At 47.6% G+C, this 15,785-nt stretch overlaps 1 long non-coding RNA gene across 1 annotated transcript in view; it reads left to right on the top strand.

Annotated features, from left to right (window-relative positions):
- Positions 1-14,279, top strand: part of LOC137522992 (uncharacterized) — a 30,964-nt gene extending 16,685 nt beyond the window's left edge. Inside the window, exons 2-3 of the long non-coding RNA XR_011022497.1 lie at positions 9,541-9,641; positions 14,156-14,279. This is a non-coding gene — a long non-coding RNA (uncharacterized lncRNA). The remainder of the gene's footprint in view (positions 1-9,540; positions 9,642-14,155) is intronic.
- Positions 14,280-15,785: the final 1,506 nt, after the last annotated feature.

The raw sequence follows: 15,785 nt of genomic DNA, 5'->3' as shown, positions 1-15,785 counted from the left end.
GTGCATCACTGCTGAATATATGCAAACTAACCATTGTTGCCCTTAGAAGCTAAGCACACCTACAGATCCGCTGGAATGCAATGATGTGTCAGCTTGTTAAGTTGCACAGAGCCATAATAATCCAATATGCATACAGACTGTTTTGGATTGGTTGATCCTCATCAGTGCATGACATGGATTAATTTGGCTCTATGGAGTAGGGCTTGAAACGCAGGATTTTATTACCAGAAACTGTTTTTTTCAGCTTTTGTAGCCTGATTATGTTTTATACTCTTTCTCACAGTGCTGGGCAGCTCATACTCTTTATGTTGTGATCCATGTACATAGACACATTCTGTGCACCTGAATTTTTTTTGCATGCTACAATGTTGGCTCCACCACACCAGGCCTGAAGGAGAAACACACAGACACAAGTAGGATTTATATCTGAACTGCATATTGATGGTTTTAAAGTAAAAAAGTTTGAATCTGGATGATCCGTGCCCCTTGAGATGTTCTGTAAAAGTAAGGTGTGATGGCTCAGCCTGTAAGGTTCATGTAGTGATGGTGCTCCTGGGGCCATGTACATTGGCATAGCATTGAATGTACCCTGCCTGCAGATCCAGCAGTGCTCCATTTACTTATTGTGCAGCTGTGTGCCTTCCCTTTTGCCCTGCAGGAGGCAGCACTTCTTCTGTCACCCTCACTTTATCCAAGCCCAATCTGGTGCAATATGTTAGTTGGTACGGGGATATTTAGTAAGTACAGTAGATTTTATACTCACAACAGTAGGTTGCTGGGTGAGGTAACCACTCGTTTTCGCTTGTGGGGAAATTCCGTCCCCACTCAGCCTTTGTTCTTGGTCGCTGCTCCAAAAAATAGATCTATTGTAAGCTTTCCGTTATAGATCTTCCCCTAAGAGAAGGGGTTAGGGTAGGGTTAGGGGTTTGTGGGAAGGGTAGGAGGCACCTGGTAGAACGGAAAATAGTATATTCACTCTATATGGTAGATACAGCATTCAATAAAAAATGGTGTGATCCTACCTTCTAGGTGTCCCCTTTCGGGAAGTATACAAACGGGAGTTTTATTTTGAACAAGACAACGCATTTCACGGTCAGAGCCGCTTCCTCAGGTCAATGATAGTGCCTCTGTTCACTGTCTGCATAAACTCCCGTTTGTATACTTCCCGAAAGGGGACACCTAGAAGGTAGGATCACACCATTTTTTATTGAATGCTGTATCTACCATATAGAGTGAATATACTATTTTCCGTTCTACCAGGCGCCTCCTACCCTTCCCACAAATCAGTATAGGTAGCTGGGTATATGTGCCTCAGTATAGGTAGCTGGGTGTAGGAGCCCAGGTACATGTTATAACTTACCTCCCTCCAGCTCCAGCGGTGGCGTCCTGGTCTTCACTTCACTGAGGGAGAGCTCCGGCAGGCAGAGTGAGTGGAGGCAGAAGTATTGCTTCCAGCGTCGCCCCTGGCCTCTCTCCTCCCCCTCAGCGGCCAGCAGCAGCATCTGATCGGACCTACAGCTGCTGGCCACAAAATTCAATAGGACGCGGCCATGAGGCTGCGATCTACCGATCAGGCGGTCGCGATCTACCGGTAGATCGCGATCGACCTATTGGGCAGCCCTGGTGTACACCATTGTCTGTATTATTACTGTATGTACACGATGTTTGTTTCTTACTTTGCAAAGTGCCACACAATATGTTGGCACTTTGTAAATCAATAACAATAGTAATAGCAATAATAAGGAGAAATAAATCACGAGTTAAGTCATTAAGGCAGCGGTCACACTTGTCTGCTATTATGCGCGTTTTTTGCACACATATACTAAGAATCGGGCTGGGAACACACTAGGCTTTGCGTGAAAGGTTGCATTTTGCTGCATATGCATTTGTGTGGTTTATGTGCGTTTTGAGTGCGTTTGCGCTTCCACACATGCGTTTTGCTTGCATAATTAATGCATTTGCGTTTCGAACATATGAATCACAAGTCTGCGTTTTACGCTCATCACTAGGAAATCAACAGGAAGCGGAAATACATCATCAAACTTGTTTTTTTTTTAAAAAAAGAAGCATAAAAAAACGCAATAAAAAGGTATACCTCTGCGTCACCATTGACAAACATTATGTGCATTTTTGATGCGTTTTGGAAAAATTCAAGTTCAGCGTTTTCAAAAACGCACATTGCAGAGTGCAATTAACTTACATTATGTGCGTTAGTTAACGCTAGCGGTTTACGCAATGCTGGCGTTTCTGCCTAGTGTGCTCCTGCCCTCAATGTTAATCAGTGGGCTAGTTCACACTTGAATGCGTTTTTCCCAAGCAGAACTGACAGCAGTGCAGAACGGTATGCATTTTCCTATAAATCACATTAGCTTCTGTGGACACGTTAGCTCAAACGGCTGGTGTGCAGAAAACGCATGCAGAAAAACGAATAGACAAGTGTGACCAGAGATGGATTAAGATGTAATAGCGCCCTAGGCAAGAGAGTAGATTTGGGACCCCCTTGTGGACTTTTTGGTAAGCTTAAGTGGAGAGAGGTCAGAGAGGGTGGCAGGTGGGCCCCTTGACACAGACTAGGCCCCAAGCACCTGCCTAGGTTGCCTGGTGGATGATCCTGCTCTCTGTGTGACCCCTGCTTCAAGGAAAGATAAATTGTGAGTTAACCTCCCTGGTGGTATGATTATTTCCAGATTTTAGGGTCTTTTCAGCTTGCTTCAGACTCTAAAATCAGGAAAAAAAAATCATGCTGCCTGAAAGCCAGCAGCAGCCCCAGCACTTACTCACCCACACAATGTACTGCAGGGAAAACTGCTCCTCAGGTATACAAAACCTGGCTACAGGCTGGTGCCAAGTCTCAGGCCGGATTGCTCACACAGCCCTGGAAACGTCCACACAAATAAAGATGGCACACTACTGGTTGCAAATCAATTGCTGTGTGTCTCACTCACCCCTGGGCTCCAGCGCTGCAATTTTCCCTCTGTCCTCCAGGTGGCGCTGTAACTATGTAGTGAGATCACTGACGGCAATCTCACTAGAGTGATTCAGAGCCTTGGAGGACAGGAAGGAGAACGGCTACCGACGTCTGGATCCCCCAGGAGGTGAGTAAAAATGTCCGCTGCTTGCACTGCTCTGCATAGAGCTCCCGGGGGCTAGGGCTTACCACCAGGGGGTTAATAAGTAAGGTGAGATCATTTAACAGAAAAGATACAGACATACAGAGAAAACTATTGCGCTTTTCTCCTGGCAGACTCAAATCCACTGGGCTGCGCTCTGTAGGCAGTAGCAGCATTAGGGGGTCTTGCCCAAGGTTTCCTTACTGAATAGGTGCTGGCTTACTGAACAGGAAGAGCCCTTAATACACTATACAGCCAATTTAACAGAAAAGATGACTGTATTACTTTACTCTTCAATGGCCTTTTACAAATTTCTAGTAAAAAGGATGGACCCAGATTATGCCCATTACATACCCAGATCATGCAGCTCACTTTTTCCCCATTAGAATATACCCAGATTAGGCTCATTAAATACCTATATCATTTAGCCCACATTTCCCCAATATAGAGGTGCCTGGATTTCACCCACTTAGAACAGATATCATGTATAACATATCCCATAGTGCTGTACAGATACATTATCTGGCACGGATGGGGAGTTGGTTGATGTGCTCTCTGGTTGCTTGAGACTTAATGTTAAAAATAGGCCTAGCTAATGCAGTAGTATACACCACTCTATATACATACCATATAGCTACGCTATAGCAGCATATAGCGAGTGGGAACGCAGAAAATCAGCCGCGTTCCCGGCCTGTCGGCGGCTGTCGCCGAACCTGGAAGTAGCCACCGGCGGGGACAGGACGATCGGAACGGGGCTGCGAGGGCACCATCCAGCTTCAAGGGGCTGAGGGATGCCCCGGGTGAGTAAATGTCATTTTTTTTCCCTTAAGTATTTCTTTAAGTGGTTAAAGCAGAGAGAAATAAGAAAATTGGATACATGGCAGTGACTGCAAGCCAGATAACTAGAGATTAAGGTGTTGGGGGGGTTGGGGGCTCTGGGGCACCTCTTACTCTTATAGCAATCAGTGTGTGACGGCTGGGGTGGGAGGGATGGAGGGGCGCACTTTGGTGTCTCAGCCTTGGGTGCCGGAGGACCTTGTCCTGGCTCTGAGTACATGTATATGTGTGCATATACAGTATATGTGTATGTATATGTACAGTATAAGATGTGCAATTGTCCCAGAGTTTAATGCACTATCACATACTTTTTTCCTGTGTTGCTGTCACTTACACTAGGCAGTAAAAATCTGATTTTGGACTAGATTCTCAGGGTTTTTGTTTTTGCTTTATTAAAAGCGCTTGCTGATCACCAGTTGCTCCGTCCAACTGCCAAAATAGTACAAAATAGTGTACAAGTGAGTAGGGAGGCTGGCCGGCATCCTTATTTAGGTTCTTTTCCATAGAGCGCTAATCTAAAGACTAAAGTAAATACTGAGAATCTCCCATGAGGAGATGGATTAGTCCAAAACCTGTCAGATTTGTACTGCCTACTGTAAGCAATAGTGACATAGAAGAAAATTAATTTATAGCGCATTTTATCCTGGAAGAAAGGTACTTATAAATATCTGTTTTAAATTATACAATTTGTCACTGTGGTGGTCCTTAAAGTGAACCAGAGATGAAGCACCCTCATGTATTTTACCATATATATCAGTGGGAACATTAGAGAAAACACCTACCCTGCTCTCTGTTTCATCCTTCACTGCTCAGCCTGCTTCTTATCCGCCCTGATAAAATCCCTGACTGAGCATTCAGTCTGGCTTTGCTCAGGAATCATTATAGCTGAGTCATTATAGCAAAGCCAGACTGAATGCTCAGTCAGGGATTTTGTCAAATATCTGTTGCTTTCCCACCTCCCAAATTCGGACCGCAACACCATTTTATGTGGCCCTCAAGAGCTTCAAATCTGCATGATTTTAAAGAGTAAAAGAGATGATGAAATGACTCCTTTCTGTACACGTGTGATTGTATTGGTGCTCTTTGACATTTCCATGGAGATGGCAGGCCATTTATATGGCAGGTAGATGTATGTACCCGCATGCCATTGTTTGCCTTGTACACATGTGCACCATTTTTTATCTTTTTTTTTTTACTAACTTTCTGGAAAAGGGACAATACATGTGAGTGACAGCGCCCATTCTTACATTTTTTTAGTTATATCTGTATATACAAGCAACCTCCACATCTCCCATTCTGATTTGTTGCATAGGTCTACTTTTTGCAGACATTCCCAATACGCATTTAAAAGCATGCTGTCTTTGCTGTTCTCACCCATACTGCCAATAGCTGCAAGCAAGCATTTTTTTAAAGTGAGACAGTTGTTAGCAGTTTGGAGCTGCCACCCCACCCCTCCACTCCAACCCCATCCACCGGTCTGGGTATCCAACAATACATATGTACCGTATTTTTCGGATTATAAGACCTTCCGGACAATAAGATGCACCTAGGTTTAGAGGCCAGAAATCAGGGGAAAAATACTATACCTGGTGTGTCTATAGTGCACGGGCATCTTATGGATCTCTTCCCCCTAATCTGTCTCTAATCTACTCTGCCCAGCTACACTACACTAACCCCTCCTGGCCCCACCAGTTACACTACACTTCATACAACACTACACTAACCCCTGCTGGCCCACCAGCCATGCTACACAACACTGCACTATACAGTATCCAAACACTACACTAACACAACACTACACTCAGGGGCGTCGCTAGCCCTGTTTTAGGGGGGCACGTGCCCCCAATCTGTCCTGGGGTGCCACGGATCTCCGCCCGGCCGCCCCCTCTGTCAAGACTCAGCGGCTCCCTCCAGCCGCCGCGTCACTGACAGTCTCAGACCTCAGGATCAGGCGGCGAGCCGGCGACCAATCGTGCGGGCGCTAGGACCCAGCGCCTGCACTGATATGCGGAAGTGACATCACTTCCGCATATCGAGCGGGTGCGTCCAGCGCCCGCTCGTACATCTGGTCGGGTCGCCGCTGATCCTGAGGTCTGCTGAGAGGTGGGGGGGGAGCGGCGGCGACTAGAGGGGGGGCCTCCCTGTCACTCACTCACTCACTCACTCCCTAAAGGGGCTCCCTGGCACGCACTCACTCCCTAAAGGGGCTCCCTGTCACTCACTCACTCCCTAAAGGGGCTCCCCTGGCACTCACTCACTCCCTAAAGGGGCTCCCTGGCACTCACTCACTCCCTGTCACTCACTCACTCCCTAAAGGGGCTCCCTGGCACTCACTCACTCCCTAAAGGGGCTCCCTGGCACTCACTCACTCCCTAAAGGGGCTCCCTGGCACGCACCCACTCCCTAAAGGGGCTCCCTGGCACGCACTCACTCCCTAAAGGGGCTCCCTGGCACGCACTCACTCCCTAAAGGGGCTCCCTGTCACTCACTCACTGCCTAAAGGGGCTCCCTGTCACTCACTCACTCCCTAAAGGGGCTCCCTGTCACTCACTCACTCCCTAAAGGGGCTCCCCTGGCACTCACTCACTCCCTAAAGGGGCTTCCTGGCACTCACTCACTCCCTAAAGGGGCTCCCTGGCACGCACTCACTCCCTAAAGGGGCTCCCTGGCACGCACTCACTCCCTAAAGGGGCTCCCTGGCACGCACTCACTCCCTAAAGGGGCTCCCTGGCACTCATTCACTCCCTAAAGGGGCTCCCTGGCACTCATTCACTCCCTAAAGGGGCTCCCTGGCACGCACTCACTCCCTAAAGGGGCTCCCTGGCACGCACTCACTCCCTAAAGGGGCTCCCTGGCACGCACTCACTCCCTAAAGGGGCTCCTTGTCACTCACTCACTGCCTAAAGGGGCTCCCTGTCACTCACTCACTCCCTAAAGGGCCTCCCTGTCACTCAATCACTCCCTAAAGGGGCTCCCTGGCACGCACTCACTCCCTAAAGGGCCTCTCTGTCACTCACTCACTCCCTAAAGGGGCTCCCTGGCACGCACTCACTCACTAAAGGGGCTCTCTGGCACTCACTCACTCCCTAAAGGGCCTCCCTGTCACTCACTCACTCCCTAAAGGGGCTCCCTGTCACTCACTCACTGCCTAAAGGGGCTCCCTGTCACTCACTCACTACCTAAAGGTGCTCCCTGTCACTCACTATCGGGGTCCCTGTCACTCACTACCTAACTGGAGGCGCCTGTCACTCACTAGCTAACCTGGGGGTCCCTGTCACTCACTACCTAACTTGGGGGGCTACCATATTAAGGGGGCATTCTGCCTATTTATGTGAAATGCTGTCTATTTATGTGCCTCATGACTGCTGAATTTGTCTTGTTGGGGGCCTCATGATTGCTGAATTTGTCTTGTTGGGGGCCTCATGATTGCTGAATTTGTCTTGTTGGGGGCCTCATGATTTGTTGGGGGCCTCATGATTGCTGAATTTGTCTTGTTGGGGGCCTCATGATTTGTTGGAGGCCTCATGATTGCTGAATTTGTCTTGTTGGGGGCCTCATGATTTGTTGGGGGCCTCATGATTGCTGAATATGTCTTGTTGGGGGTCACATGATTGCTAACTGCGAGACTATGGGAAAAGCTGAATCCTTATCATATGAGACAATAGCATTAAACCTACTTTTTTAGCGTTTTAAAACAGAAAATAAAACTGGGAGGTTCTAAAAAATTGAATACATTTTTCAGGAGTGGGATGGATGAAATTGTTTATCTTCACAGTTTATTTTCAACTTGGATTTTCCATAATGTTCATGTATGAGTTAAAACGTTTGTACAGTATTTAGTTTAAATTGCTGTTGCCACTTTGCGATAGATAAGTGACTTTTGGGTTGCAGTTTGGGCACTCAGCCTCCAAAAGGTTCGCCACCACTGTCCTAATCTGATGTCCCACCATTGCTAGGTTCATGTAAATTTGTCTCCACCCGTTACCACACCTATATTCTGGTCCATGGCCCACCAATTTTTTGGTGCGGCGCGATAATCACGCCGCACAACGTGATCGTCATATTTTTGGCACGCTAGCTGCAGTGTGCTGAATTCTGCTGCCTACAGTATGTACAGTATACGCTGTTCTCTAGTGCCTGCACTGTGTGCTGATTTACCTCCAGTGTGTACAGTGTAAGGTGTTACTCTGTGCCTTTATTGATTGTAAACCAGCTGTATTGTATGCTGATCCCTGCTACTTTCAGTATGTACAGTATTAGCTGTAAAGCCTGGTACACACATACAATTTTGATTAGCCAATTTTAGCTCTGTTCATAAAATTCATTGTCTGTTGGCCCACTTACTGCACGGGGGTGGGAAAATTGGGGGTCAGTGATTGACCAATCAAAATTGTATGTGCGTATACATCTTTGATCTATGCCTATACTGATTGTAAATGATCTAAATAAAGGACAGGGGGCTCCGTCCAATATTTCGATGAGCAGGCCCGTTATCCGTAGCTTACACCGCTGCTAAGTTCATGCGCGCGCCGCATGTACCTCCCCGCCTGGTGCCCACAGGTGCCACTGATCTCCAAGGACCCTAGAAACGCCCCTGACTACACTAACACTACACAACACTACACTAACACAACACTACACTAACACTACACAAACAATGAACTAATACCACACTACACTGACACTTCCATACTGCACCTGATCCTGCCACTGCGCTCCTCTTCCCCCTCTCTGGTGGTCTTCAGTTCAGTAAACAGGCTCCTCTTCTCCTCCTGTGGCCGCCTCAGCTTCTCCGGGTCCTCCATGCTTCCTCCTGCCACCGCCGCACTCCACTTCCCCTCTCTGGTGGTCTTCAACAGGCACCTCTTCTGCAGCCAGCAGGACACTGTTCCCGGTTCAGCTTCTCTGTCTCCTCTGCCCACTGGGTCCTTCGTCTCCTCCATGCTTCTGGGCTTCCATCTTCTGTCGCAAAGTGGTTACATGCGCCGCTGTGGTTACAGTAATGACACTGCGAAGTGGAGTGTGGCAGCGAAAGGAAGCATGAAATACTTGACGAAGCTGAGGCACCTGCAAGAGGAGAAAAGGAGCCTGTTGACTACACTGAAGACCACCAGAGAGGGGGAAGAGGAGCACGGCACTGGATGGATAAGTCCTCCCTGCGCACTCTGCATCTATTTACCATATCTTCGGACTATAAGCTGCACCCACTTTTCCCCAAGTTTAGGGAAGAAAATGTGATTCTTATTGTCCTAAAAATATGATAGCTTCCGGTTTGCTGTAAGGGGCCACATTCTGGTTTTGCACCTGACATTTTTAGGTTGCCCTTCAGACTCCCCCCTCCCCCTCATTAAATTTTAATGAACAACGTGGCCCACAACTCAGACCATGTTTTAGATATTGCCCCCCTATGTGATTGTGTTTGACACCCCTGGTTTAGCGGCTTTGGGGGAGAGGGGAGGGCAGGATGTACAATCTACATATACAGATTACAGATTGTCTCAACAGAAGGTTTATGTTGTGTCTATAGAAAGCTTTCCTCCATCCATAATCTCTGTCATTTACTGACTGTGATATTCTCTTCTCACCCCAATAGGAACAAGTGGATGTCGGCCACACTGGATCCCAGACCGCATCTCCAGCGACCTGATGCGGCTCCAGTTTCTGCGGAAGCTCGGCTCTGGGATTTATGGAAAAGTAAGTGGAAACACTTCATTAGCATGTATACACTATACAGCAAAGTCCCTGTTAACAGGGGGCTTTGCTTTTTTGAGGTTTTGAGGCTAAAGGCTTATCAAGCTTCCAGCGATGTCTAGCAGCCTTTGCGCATCACCTAGTGGGCTCCTAGCAGCTTCCGACCTCCGGGCATGCAAGTTGGCGTGTCAAGTGACCCGATCCGGGTCAGCTGACATGCCGGCTTACTTGTGCAGGGGAAGACGAAAAGCCGCTAGCAGCCCGCTAGGTGACGCGGAAAGGCTGCTAGACATCACTGGAGTCTCAGTAAGTATTTGGGGGGAGGTTTGTGCTATTTTAGCTGGTTGCTCAAGCAAACGGCAAGCACATGTATCCAACATCAGGCGTTCCCCACCGGTGCCAGATGTTAGGGACTGTGCTGTATACAGTATATTATTTACATACACACATCTGAAATGTCACACAGAGTTCCTGTCTTATAAATTATGAAAACACCTTACATAGACCTCTCTCAGCACTCCACTGATGCCTTACCGTTGTGCAACCTGGGCAACTGCCCAGTGCCACCTAGCCTGCTGCCAAACCCGCGATTAGCAGCAAATGTAGGCTCATGGAGGAAATATCAGTAATGAGAGGAAATTTGGGCAATATTGGGCATTGGGTTTGGGACCACCCGCAATGTAAAATACGGCTATTTCAATGCGTGACAATAGCAGCGCCCCAAAATTTGCATTTTGGCTATGTTTTGGGAGTGTATTGGTAGGGGGTTATGGTTAACCAAGGGGAGTGTTTAAGATTAGCTGGGGGGGGGGGGGGGGGTTAAAGTTAGAAGCAAGGGGAAAACCCTTCACCCCAGCCACAAAGACAGTGCTGGAAACAGGCGACTTGACCCAGGAAAGCAGAAAAGAAATATTATCTAGATAGAATATATAATATCTTGTCACTTATTTGTCCCTCAGAGGGGATCACAATCTAATTCTACCACAGTCGTATGTCTATGTATGTAGTGCATGTATCATAGTCTAGGGCCAATTTGGGGTGAAGCCAATTAAATTATCTGTATGTTTTTGGGATGTGGGAGGAAACTGGTGTACCCAGAGGAAACCCATGCAGACACATGGAGAACATACAACTCATTGGAGATGTTAACCTGGCTGGGATTTGAACCGGGGACCCAGCGTTGCAAGGCGAGAGCGCTAACTGCAACGCCACCGTGCTGGTGTACAGTGTGTACATATGTACAGTGTGTGTGTATATAGTGTGCATGTATATGGGTGTACAGCGTGTGTGTATGTGTGTGTTTTAGGGCTCATTTCCACTAGGTGCCACGTCCCTTTCCTAAGCCGAATCGCTTAAAAGGAACCTGAGATTGGATATTTGTGTGTATTTATACTTACCTGGGCTTCCTCCAGCCCCATAAGGTGTGTGGGTTCCCTCGCTTTCCTTCCGTCTGCTCTGTTCACTTAATATGCCTCCTGGTAGTTTGGCTGGCCACGCTCTTCTATGCATGCGCAGCCTGGCCGTGCACCTCCCCCGTCCTCCCGAAGCCAGCAGTATTCTGTGCCTGTGCAGTACTACAGCGCATGTGTGGAAGCGCATGACTGGCCAGATTACCGGGAGTGATATGAAGTGAACGGAGCGGCTTAAGATTATCATCATTTATTTCCTAAGAAAAGGAAGTGTCATTTAAGTGTGTGGCCTGAGCTGAGGGGCGGAGTTTTGGGCGCCAGAACTTCTGTGCCCAGGGGCGCCTCTAGCTATTTTGTCACTCCAGGCGAGAAAACATTTGGCGCTCCCCTGCCCCCATGGCGCCCCCCCATGAAAATATTTGTAATGTGGCATCGTTTGACCAGGAAATAACCGTAATGCGGCAATGTTTCACCAGAAAATATAATGCAGCAGGGTTTCACCAGAAATAACATTTATTGTGGTAGCGTTTCACCAGAAAATACATGTAAGAAAAAAAATACATGTAAGGAAGAGGACACACAGGGGGGCATAGAGAGGCACAGGGGGACATAGGGAGGCACAGGGGGACAGAAGGAAGCATGAAAGTCAGAAGAAGTCACAAAGGAATACAGAAGGAGGCACAAGGGGACAGAAGGAGGCACACAGGCAGGGGTGCCTCTAGTCATTTTGTCACTCCAGGCGAGAAAACCTGTGGCGCCCCCGCCCCCCCCAAGCCCCTCCCCCCAGGAAAATAATCATAATGCAGCATCGTTTCACCAGAAAATAATCATAATGCGGCAGTGTTTCATCAGAAAATAATAGTAATTATCATAATTCAAAATCGTAATTCACCAAAAAATAATCGTAATGTGGCAGTGTTTCACCAGAAAATTCACTTATTGCAGCAGCAGTTCACCGGAAAATATTCGTAAGGTGGCAGCGTTTCACCAGAAAATACACTTATTGCAGCAGCATTTCACCAGAAATTAATCATAGGGCAGCAGCGTTTCACCAGAAAATAATCGTAATGTGGAAGCGTTTCACCAGAAGATACACGGAAACAAACCTAAAGCCGAGCATAAAATGGAAGAGAGTGCAGAGGAACAGAGAGGGGTAGAGACAGCATAAGATGGAAGAGGGTGCAGAGAAACAGAGGGGAGAGACAGCATAAGATGGAAGAGGAGGCAGAGGAGCAGAGAGGGGAGAGGGAGAGACAGCACAGCACTAAAGCACAGGTTTACAGCTTTACCAGCCTACAGCCTAACCAGCTTTCAAAGAAAACTCTAGTATCAAAAGAGCAGGGCACATTCTAGCAGTTATAACAGTACTGGGAGTCTGCACACAGGACAGGAAGTGTTCTTAGCAGCCTGCCTGCATACCTTCTCTTCTGCCTGTGCATGCAGCTTATCATCTCTGGAGTAGTGATGGGTCGTTTGCGAACGAGGCAGTTCTAAGAGCCGGCTCTTTGCTGCGAACGACAAGAGCCGGTTCTCAGTTTTGAAAGAGCCGATGCCTCAGCCGCCCCACAGAGCTCTGCTTTGCTCTGCAATAAAGGGCGCTGAGGCATGTTGGGAGATGTAGTCCTCCTCTTGCAGCTTGTAGGAGTGTATGGGGCGGAGCAGAGCAGTAGCAGGAGGGATTGCCCCAGTCAGAGAAGCAGTCTGGAATTGTCATGGAGACGGGGGCGGGGCTTTTACTCCGATTCTGAGTGGTGTTTAGTGATATTTAATGAAGAGCCGATTCAGAGACGTAAGAGCCGGCTCTTTAATGGGAGCCGATTCAGAAGAGCCGATTCTCTGAAAAGAGCCGGAATTCCCATCACTACTCTGGAGCAGAAACTTCCCTTCTCCCGGGCTGTGTTGCTGTCTTGTGCGGGGGCGGGGCTCCAACACGGACACATCACATTCTTCTCTCTGTGACTGCATCTGTCCCCTGGCTGTCTCGCTCCAGTGTCTGTGTGCAGCCAGTGACACAGGTGGGGGGTCAGACTGTCGGGGGCATAAGCTGGCTGGCCGCTGGCTCCTGGTTTGACTGGCGTGGGGCGGAGTTAAAGGCTGGGCCACACGAGGTAAACACTTTACCTGTGTGGCTACTGAGAAGAAGGGGCACGGCTTTAAAGAAGGAGCCTGGCAGAGAAGAGCAGTATTTATTGCTCTATTGGCTGGGGAGAAGTGGAGGTGGAGGCACTGCTGAGCACATGGTAGCATGCCGAGCACCGGGGACAGAGTCGGGAGGTAATATAATATAAAAAAATAATAAAAACATGGTCACGGTAGCAGCGGCGGGGGAATGCGCCTCACCACCTCATGGCGCCCCAGGCAACCGCCTATACTTGCCTGGTGGGTGAGACGCCCCTGTCTGTGCCCATAGGCTCCTGAGCTGTAAATCCGGCCCTGGATGGAGAGGACTAGAGTGGGCTGAATTATAAAACTGTCTTTTGCTTCTGAATTCTTTTTGGTTTTAGTGACTAGGGGTGTGTCTTAAAAGTGTCCCTCTTTCTTATATCAAACGTTGGGAGGTGTGATGACAAATAATATGGCTGATGGGAATATTTGGAGATGCTTGTGTGACCCCAGAAAGCATACCTCCCAACTTTTTGAGATGAGAATGAGGGAAACTTAAGCCACGCCCTGCCACACCCCTTATCACGCCCCCATCACACCCCTAGTCATGCATATCATAAAGATTTCATAAGAAAAATATGTTGTTTTATAATTCAAACCACACTGCTCCTTCCTACCCTGGTTCATTTTCCTTCAAATTAACATTTTACAATTATTAATATATTAATTTAAAGGATGGGAATAAAGTTTAGAGTCAATCAAACATTTTTTTAGTAGAGAAATATATATATTTACATAGAAAGAGGGACAAAGTCCTGAAAGAGGGACAAATGAGGAGGGAAAAGGGACAGAGGGACAGGGCTCCCAAAGAGGGACTGTCCCTCCAAAAGAGGGACAGTTGTGAGCTATGCAGAAAGTGTCACGTATGTCACTATTATCTTAAATCATGCCAGTTTTGTGGCGGCTGGAGCACAAGATGGTAACCTGTGATTTCACCTCCTCCAGGTCCTGCTGGCAGCAGATTCCCGATCAGGCCACCGCATTGCAGTGAAGACCATCCGGAAGCGGAGTCTGCTGAAGATGCCAGAGAAGATCCGTGTGGAGAGAGGACAGTCCTGCAGGTGGCATCTGGGTGCCCTTTCCAGAAGCATCCACACTTCGCATTCCAGACCAAGTCACTGGTCCTCTATAGGTACTGTACACACATCTCTCTCATCATGTCACTTCGGGTCTCCTTCAATACTGATGATCCCTAATAAATATGGAGAAATGTCCATATCATAAATATGGCAAGCGGCTGATTTCCTGAGACTTCCTTGTATTCCAACAAATCTGTGGATCACCTCCTTTATTAAAGGGAACCTGAGGTGAGAGGGATGTGGAGGCTGCCATATCTATTGCTTTGTAAACAATGCCAGTTTCTGGGAACTCCTGTTGATCTTTCATACAAAACCCTGGAACAAGCATATTACTAATCCAGTAAAACAGAGTCAGAGTACTTGATCTGCATACGCTTTTTCAATGTCCATGGGTAAATGTAATAGACACAGGATCAGGAGACCTACCAGGTAACTGGTATTGTTAAAAAGGAAATAAACATGGCAGCCTCTCTTATCACACTCATCTTGTGTTTATTTTAAAGAGAAACTAACCAAGAATTGAACTTCATCCCAATCAGTAGCAGATACCTCCTTTCCCATGAGAAATCTTTTTCTTTTCACCAATAGATCATCAGGGGAGTCTGTATGGCTGATATTGTGGTGAAACTCCTTTCACAGGAAACTGAGGACCATGGTCCTGGCAGTTTCCTGTCAGTGAACCTCGTTGCATTGTGGGAAATAACTGTTTACAGCAGTTTCCAACTGCCAAACAGCAGCTACTTCCAGTGACATCACCTGCCAGCAGTAAAGATGTCACCATGTGATAAGTCAGAATGTAGATCAGGGAGAGGAAAGATTTTACAATGCGAAAACACTGATTAAATCATTTATACATCATTATTGTAAAAATGAAGCACTTTATACATTTTCACTGGAGTTCCTCTTTAAAGGACTTCCGAGGCCAAAAAGATGAAAATTACACAATACCTTTTATATATATGAATCCACGGAGGACGTCCAGCGCGTCCTCCGCACCGTACCGCCGTCATTGCTGCGTTTTTCTATCACCCCTGGCTCGGCCCGACCCCACTGAACGGGTCGCATAGGCTTCCACTACTAAGATGGCCGCCGCCTTGAGCCGCGGCTGCGCAGTACGCTCTGCCCTTAGTGCGACTGCGCAGCCTTCAGCCCGCCTCCCGCAGCGTACAGATTCCGTAATGCTGCCCCAGCGTATGTCGGGCGCGCTCACATCACTGCGAGCAGTGCATGTGAGGCCGCGCCCCCTTCACAGTACAGTATACGGAGACACGCTGGGGGAGCGAGCATTACATTCACTATTGCTAGCGTGGAGAAAGTAAGTTATTAGCTTTGTCAAAGTGTGATTTGTGGGGTCTGAATTTTATTTTACTTCCATAAAAATGCCTAAAATCATGTTTTTATTATAAAAATGTAAAGGCAAAAATTTGAGAATATTTTTAAAGGGCCCATACCCAATTCACTATAATCATACTGATAGCTGCCTTTCTATATATACA

This window comes from Hyperolius riggenbachi, chromosome 6 (genome assembly GCF_040937935.1).
Source record: "Hyperolius riggenbachi isolate aHypRig1 chromosome 6, aHypRig1.pri, whole genome shotgun sequence".
Classification (NCBI taxonomy): domain Eukaryota; kingdom Metazoa; phylum Chordata; class Amphibia; order Anura; family Hyperoliidae; genus Hyperolius; species Hyperolius riggenbachi.
Note: the sequence above shows the minus strand (reverse complement) of the source record. Positions and strands in the feature narration are given on the sequence as shown.